Here is an 8,779-nt window from a genome sequence, read left to right as displayed (position 1 = left end):
AGCGGAAGAGAAAAACTAAAGATATACGTCTCATGGCAACTGGAAAAATACACTCTTTAATCCTTTAAAACCTCTGACATGTGCAAAACATAAATTAAAAAGACCTCAGTATATTACAGCTCCAAACTCCAGATCCGAATCCTGGACAAAGAAGCCAAAGAGTTAGATGGAGGAGTCGCGATGGCCCCTTCTCTGATAGTGGCAAACAAGCTGTTCTACTATAACCAACATCCCACTGAGACTCGGAGAGATCAGCCGACACTAACTACACTGACAAAAAGCAGAATTTGAGCATTTACGCTTTTCTTCACTGGGTTGTAATGACATTCATGCTGGCTGCCAAACTGTCATCATCATCACCCTCAAGATCACACAAGTGCCTCTAAGGGACAACTTGATTGCACATTTTGCACCATTGCAGTCCCTCCAGTATGGATTTTCAGACATGACAGGCCCCACTAATGTACAGAGGGTGCAAAAGATGACACCGAGACAAAAGGAGTGTGTCTAACACTCCAATGCTGAGCGGACTACTCAGTTAAAAGGTTCTCGCCTGACAAAAGACAACTGTGGGAGGTGGTTTTAAATATTGCTCAGCATTAATGAGAGTGCTGTATAACTTGTATAGCAGATATCCAGTGCAACTTTGCCTCTGGATTAATAAAGTATTTATCTACCTACCTACAGTGGCTTCAGAAAGTATTCAGATCCCTTTGCAGTTTGCACACTTTATTAAGTTGATGTCTACAACACGTTTTCAGTTTGTCATTATGGGTTATTTTCAGCCTAGAGGGTCTAGTGAGACTCAAAACAAGTGACACTATAAACCACTCTCATACATCCTGTTTCCTAGCAATGCCAAACTACGGGTGCCTGCCTGGGACAAACTGTGCAAAATGCTGCCCCCAGTCCAAAGCCAACATTAGTTTCTGCAAAAAACCCCTCTTCTAACCTTGGCTAGGTGGCAGGCCGGTCTGATTTACAGACTGTACTTTGTTCAGTCAAAGGGACTGAACACACTCTGAAGCTATTTCATCTATCTGGAGACGTAAGTGCACACACTTCCAAACTCAATCAGCATGAAGCTACAGGATGGTAAATGACTTCACCTACACACTCCCCTCACTGGTGGATCATGCTGGAAGATTTTGGTTGACACACTAAGCATACAGTTTCACCAGGGTCAGCATCTTAACAAGCCATTTCTCCATACACCCGGCTGGGTTAAATTAGACACAGACTGCAGAGGCTTTTATAAGTGTCCACTCGCTGTTCACCTTTCATCCACACAGAGCTGATCTAATGATGACTAGAAGCCATGATGGGAGGAAAATTGGCTTTATGATGCAGGCACAATCTTCTAAATGCCTTAACTCGCCTTTCAGAGCTGATGATTTGCTGGTATATTCTCCAAGTCTCCAAGCTGGAGAAAACGGTGCAAATCACCATCAAATGTGTGGACTTAAGCTTGAGCAGTGTATATATAGAATACAAGATTTTAAACAAACCTTCCATAAGCCTAAAGATACTTGCCAAGTCTGCTGACTCTTGTGGGGATTGTCTGCATCCCGGTTGCTGTGAGGTAGCTGCTGTGATTTTACCAGGTCATTGCTAGAACACAGATGATAGTGACCAGGTTGAGTTCTGGATTATCAGTGGTGGATGTCAACACAACAGCCTATACAGCTAACAAAACTCCTTTTTCCCCAAGGTGTACTAGTTTCTGTATTGATTGAAAGATACGTCACTTGCTAAAGATTAGGTTAGGGTGAAATAAACAAAGTACTAGGGCTAACTATTTTCAATGCCCATTAAATCAGTAGGGAGAGGACTATGTGATTTTTTTTTTCTTGATATAATTCGATGCACGATACAGTTAAAAATTCAGTAACGACAATGTAAAACTAGCTGTGGAAGACTTGTCCTTTATTCCTCCTGTTTTCCCTTTTTCTAGCACTGGTTTGATTACGTAAAGTATAACCAGATGTACTGACTCGTGCTCTGTTATTTACAAAGTATATGAAGTCGGTGGTGCATGGAGACCACATGATACACTCCCTGACAAAAGTCTTGTCCTATAAGGACATAGTAACCTAAAATGTCATATAACTTTATTTCTAATCATTCAGTTGTCACAATAAATTGTTAATGTCAAGGGCATTCACATGAACAACTGGGTGCAAAATGAAACCATCAGAAAGTGTCCTGATGTTCACAGCTTGGTAAAGCCCATAACATTTGTTTCTGCAAGGACAAAAGTCTTGCCATATCTTTAAATCACAGATTAGAGCATCACCTGTGACAAATACTGTAATTAACACATTCCCAGGTGTGTATAAGAAGAACCCGAGCACACCCAACCTTCATTTGAAATGCAACCTGACCTCTGACAACATGCCAAAGATTTAACCACAGACCAAAGTGCTGATCATCAAGAGCCTGAAGACCAAGTCTCCTGCTGAGGTGGCAGACATCTTTAATGTATCTAAATGTCAAGTGGAGAGGATAAGAAAAAGTTTTGAAGAAACTGGTGAAGTTCATGACAGGCCCAGGTCAGGTAGACCCCATAAGACAACTGTTCGAGAGGAACGTTTGTTGCTTCGACAGTCCAGGGCCAGCCCTTTTTCAACTACAGCAGAGCTACATAAAAACTGGTCACCAGAAACCCCTATATCTACAAGAACAGTTTGTTGAATTCTCTCACGCAGTGGTCTCAATGGCCGAATTAGTGCTCAGAAACCAGCATTAAACAGAAGACAACTAAAAAATCGTGTTGCATTTGCCAAGACCCACAGCTTGCAGGAAGGATGAACAGTGGAAAAGTGGCAGAAGGTTGATTTTTCCAATGAATCATCTATTGAACTGAATCCCAATCATCGCAAATACTGCAGAAGACCTATTGGAACCCACATGGACCCAAGATTCACAGAGAAAACAGTCAAATTCGGTGGAGGTAAACTCATGGTTTGGGGTTACATTCAGTATGGGGGTGTGCAAGAGATCTGCAGAGTGGATGGCAACATCAACAGCCTGAAGTATCAAGACATTCTTGCTGCCCATTACATTCCAAACTACAAGAGAAGGCAAATTCTTCAGCAGGATGGCGCTCCTTCTCATACTTCAGCCTCCACATCAAAGTTCCTGAAAGCAAAGAAGGTCAAGGTGCTCTAGGATTGGCCAGCCCAGTCACCAGACATGAACACTATTGACCATGTTTGGGGGTAAGATGAAGGAGGAGGCATTGAAGATGAAACCAAAGAATCTTGATGCTTTCTTCCATTCCAGATGACTTCAAGTTATTTGAGTCATTGCTGAGATGTATGGATGCAGTCCTCCATGCTCATGGGAGTCATACACAATATTAAATCTTTTTCCATGGCACCATGACTTTATGTTCTGTACTGTACATTATTTTGTTATGCGACAAGACTTTTGTCTAAGCAAAGTCTGACCTTTCTGTCCTAATTAAATAATTAAAGATCAAGGAACGATGAGATTTTATTTTGGTTAAATAAGCATAATCTAGAGGCCTTTGCCTTTCATATAAGCCACTTCTGATTCCAAATGATCAGCTAGAAGTCACGTTATTATTTGTTGTTCCTACAACTTGGATAGGCGACAAGACTTTTGTCAGGGAGTGTATATATCGCTAGACAAAGCGATATGTTTTGTGATATTTTTGTATCGCGATATATTGAATTTACTAGTACTATCCCATCCCTATTAATCAGCTTGTTACTTTCTCAATTATTCCAATGTCTATAAAATGTCAGAAAACAGTGAATGAGTCCTGGTACAATTTCCCAAAGCCCAAGATGATGTATTCAAATTGCTTGTTTTATCCCACTGTAACCAAATCCCACAAAATATTCAGTTTACAATCAGATGACAAAGAAAAGCATCAAATCTTCACAATTCAGAAGCTCTAAGTAGCAAATGTTTGGAATATTTGCTTAAAGAAAAATGAAGGCAATTAAACATTTATCCAAATATCTGCCAATTAATTTTCTGTTGCTCCCCTAATCAGATGTGCACTCATTTTCCACAAAGTGAGAGGATGTACAAATACAGCCGATGGGTTTAACTGCTGGAAAAAAATGCTTCTTTTGCTGCTGCATACATGTACTGTATGTTTGACTTTGGTTTTCAAAACAAAAAACTACTCTGTACCACTGTCTTGTTCCTACTTCTTTAACTACATGGGTAGGACAATGGTTCATCCATAACTGATTTGAATAAGATTATTTGTGGTTGAAACATTGTTGTGGCGATCTAGAATAAAAGATGTGTTGAGAAGGAGACAACGATGTAATTTTTTTAATTGTCTTTTTATGCAGATAATACACAACTAAAAAAAATTAAGGGAACGCGTAATCATCACAGTGTAAGAAGTCAGTTAAACTTCAGGGACGTCAATCTGTCCATTTGGGAAGCACAAGTGAATCAAGTTTCACTGGATTGGTACAAATGAACAGCTGCCATGGAGAGGCAAAAGCAAGACAACCCCTAAAAAGGGAATGGTTCTGCTTGTGGTGGCCCCAAACAAATCCTAATAATAATAATAGTTTATTTATTTATTCCAAATGCTCTCACCTGATCCTTCCTGGCTGATGGTTTTTGTATTGTTTCCATTGACTGCTGTCATGTCATTTTGTTCTGAAGAACTTATACAATGTACAATAGTAAAGGTTCTCAACTTGAATAATTCGTTCATCAAGATGCAATGTGCGATTTAAATGTTCCTTTAATTTTTTTGAGCAGTGCAGTTACCCTGCACCTACAGAGTCTACATGGGGGTGTGTGTCAGCTGGTACAATACCTGCCTAAAAACTGAATTTAAGATGTTTTTGCCAACTGATGATGCACTCGAAGAGTCTGATGCTACTCAGTACGAACTGAATGAGAACTCAATTCCAGGCCAAAACCGATTCCATTTACACTGCAAAGGATACAAACATCCAAGTCTGAGCATGAGCAGCTTTAAGGGCAGCAAATTAAGCCCTTCTATTGTCGTCCACACACTTCTGAGCTTGTGTGGTTCGAAAACATTTGCGTTACATCGGTGGATGTTTTCAGTCTTGGATTTCAACTCAGATTTCTGTCACGAAACAGTTTCCATCCTGTTGTGATGCAGCAGCTGGAGTCAGTCTGTCACACAGGGTTTGCTCCTCAGAGGTCAGAGAGTCCGTTAATTAGAACTTTGTAAGCGCTCCAGTGGAAAGTGCTCGAGATGGATGAGTCAACTGGACCAGAGAGCGAGTCAGCTCTGCTGAAATACAGGAGCTGGCAAAGCTCAGCAACAGCTGTACTGTGCTCAGTATCAGCTGTCAGGAAAAGGAAAGTGAGTCCTTGCGACAGGGGTGATGTCTAGAGGAAGGATGTCACCAAGTTACAAAGACACCAGTACTCTGAGGAGTTCGAACAGGGAAAACATTACATTTCAGAAGGAAATCCATCTTAAAACATTCGGGACAGGATGTTCGGTTCGGTATGAGACCTCTTCAGTTCAGTACTCCCTGTGACCAAAACAATCCGAGCACCGGTTGCTGTCTATCAGCTGTAGCCTGCGGTGGAAAAGGTACTCTGATCCTTTACATTAGTAAAAGTAACAACACTACAGTGTAGATAAACTCTTATAGGTCCTGCATTTAAAAACTGAACTAATACCCTCCAAACATAACTGAAGTACCGAAAGTAGTTGCTATGAAGAAAAACAAATCTGGCCAAAGAGCCTGAATGCTTCCAAAATAAATGGCAAAATATTTTATGCATTTTCTGGTTTTCTCTGCTGTATGGAAAAGATACCAAACTGTGGTGCTGTGAATTTTATCTACTAATATTTTCACTCCTTTCCTACTTTCCCTCAGCACTCCAGCATCTTTGGCTCATTTCTGTTTTAACTGCTTAAATGTTCTGCTTACTAATCTCCCATTCTGCTTCATGACAGTATCCGTGAACCTATTTCCCTATTGAGAAGGTCGCCATTGCTCGATGGCCACAGCTAAGGTTATCCGTTGGCCTGGCATTGTTCAGTGCAGACCCACCGAGCAGACAGGATTATCCACACTCATTATGTACTTTGTTTTGATAGCGTGCCTTTGAGATAACAGGGCTGCTCAAAAACACATTAGAAGCTGTTCAGATTTCCATCAGTGCAGCTGCCAGACGCTTCTTTGTTTACACATCATGTGAGACTGAGATCGCACAGGGATCTAAATCACACTCACAAAACGAATCATCATGCAGCCCTAGTTTACACGCCATTTACCAATGAGACCCTTCAGTCCTGAAAGGTGCTGAGGAGACTGCAGGCTGCAGCTTTCCCCGCTAGTGATGGAAGAAAAACTCAAATCCTTCACTTCAGAAAGACAAAAAAAGGTCCTGCGCCAACAATTTTACCTTCGTATAAATGAAAAAAAAATTAGTTGTGAGCTACTAAATTGATCTCCTTGTGCTGATTGTCGAGGGAGGAAGAAAAGGACTTGTTACAGCACATAATCAGCTGCAGTTTGTCCCCTGTTTTTTGGGACTTATAAATGTTAAAAATCTATTTTTGAGCATTTTAATGCCAGTTTGTACCTGAAAATGTGAACTTCTTGAAAACTATTACCAAAGTATGTTCAAAGTATGAAGATCATAACAGTGTTCTTGACTTAAGTTGGTGTAAATTCTTTTTTAAGCACTTTTTAATTTTGTGTACATGGAAATATGAGCATCTACAATTCAGTGACAAATGGCAAACTCCATTTGCTGAGGGAAAACCAGGTGATGGGATCGATAGCTCAGGTTACTGTTTGCAGGATCAAGAATGGTTTCCTCCAGTTTAGGGGATTTTCAAACTTTCAGATTAAAAGCTTTTAGTTGAAAAATAAGAAAAGGAACATAGAAGGGAAAGAAGGATGATAGGAAAGATAGGGGAGAAAGACCCATACAGGTTAAGGCTAAAATTGATTAAAATTTAGATATCTTTGTACCATCAAGTACCAAAACCACTATGATGCACCTGGGAACAGTCCTTGAGTAAATTAACTGCTTCTGTCCCAGTGTCAAACCAGTTTCTGTGGTAGACTGTAGACTTCCTGTAAAAGCAAAGCCCCTTCCTGGCAGCAGGACAGCTTATCAACAGGGGCACACAGCCTGGCTCCTGGCCCACAGTTTGGCACATAGAACATCAGGGACTGAGGCCCCCCTACCCCACATGTAGAGTTGGAGGTTCAGCCAATAAACGCAGCATTCATTGAAACTGCAGCAGGAGCCGGTGGCTGCAACCCAGCAGGGAAACAATCCAGAGGCAATTTTGGCTTCTGGGGGCAACACGGAGCGACTGTCGCATGTGTTAATGCCACAAAACCTGCACCCCCAATCCATTCTGAATGAGATCTAATTGTGAGGCAGTGCAGGTTTGTCCACGAGTGAATCACTGTGATGCTCAGATCGAGGTGACGGAGTCTCCTGGGACAGAGATGATAACAGGTAGACAGATCTGATGAAATCTGATTCACAAACTGTCCTGAGCTCAGATTTGGTTTGAACTGATGAGTGTTTTACTCACACAGCACAAAGTTAACAGCCTTCTATTAAACACTGGAACAGGTGGTGAAAAGAACAAAGTCCTTTAGAAAGGCTGCTCGCAACACAAACCTCTGTGATTCTGAACAACAAATGAAGGAATAATAAAGGTAATAATAAATAAAGGAAACCCACACGACATCTTGCAGCCTGAACACCCTAACTGTGTACCTGAGATACAGGCAATGTTGGAACTTTTTGTCTTAAAAATACAGCTGTTTACCTTAATCAGACAACACATAGCCTTGCCTGAGCCTCCTCCATGTTTCACAGTAGGTACAGTGTTCTTTTCTTTGTATGTTTCATGTGTGCGTCTGTGAACATAGAACTGATGTGACTTGCCAAACAGTTCCAGTTTTGTCTCATCTGTCCAAAGGACATTCTCCCAGAAGCTTTGTGGCTGGTCAATATGCATTTTGGCAAATTCCATTCTCACTTTTTTATGAGTTGCTTTCAACAGTAAAGTCCTCCTCAGTTGTCTTCCATGAAGTCCACTGTGGCTCAGACAGCGACGGATGGTGCGATCTGACACTGATGTACCTTGACCTTGGAGTTCACCTCTAATCTCTTTGGATGTTGTTCTGTGCTCTTTGGTTACCATTTGCATTATCCGTGTCTTCAATTTGTCATCAATTTTCCTCTTGTGGCCACGTCCAGGGAGGTTGGATACAGTCCCGTGGACCTTAAACGTCTGAATAATATGTGCCACTGTAGTCACAGGAACATCAAGCTGCTTGGAGATGGTCTTATAGCCTTTACCTTTAACACGTTTGTCTATAATTTTCTTTCTAATTTCCTGAGACAACTCTCTCCTTAGCTTTCTGTGGTCCATGTTCAGTGTGGTACACACCATGATACCAAACAGCACAGTGACTACTTTTCACCCTCTAAATAGACAGACTGACTGATTACAAGTTTGAAAACACCTGTGATGCTAATTAGAGGACACACTTTAGTTTAACATGTCTCTATGGTCAAATTATTTTCAATCCTTTCTAAGGGTACCATCATTTTTGTCCAGGCCAGCTTCATTAGTTTGTTTTTTAAATGCTTCTGTTGAACCACAATTCAAAAGCAATGTCTGATTCTCAGTTAATTTTCAGTAAATTTTTATCTATTATTACTTTTGTCAGTTTCACGTTATTTCAGAGACCATTGTGAGTTTCTCTTGTTTAACAGAAGGGTACCAACAATTTTGTCCACGTCTGTA

General features: G+C 40.9%; 1 protein-coding gene across 4 annotated transcripts in view; it reads right to left on the bottom strand.

Moving 5' to 3' along the window:
- phf21b (PHD finger protein 21B) overlaps positions 1-8,779 on the bottom strand; it is a 107,084-nt gene that overhangs the window by 26,171 nt on the left and 72,134 nt on the right. The window lies entirely within an intron of this gene.

This window comes from Monopterus albus, unplaced genomic scaffold (genome assembly GCF_001952655.1).
Source record: "Monopterus albus unplaced genomic scaffold, M_albus_1.0 scaffold134.1, whole genome shotgun sequence".
Lineage (NCBI taxonomy): Eukaryota > Metazoa > Chordata > Actinopteri > Synbranchiformes > Synbranchidae > Monopterus > Monopterus albus.
The sequence above is the reverse complement of the archived record's forward strand: the minus strand, read 5'-3'. Positions and strand labels throughout refer to the sequence as shown.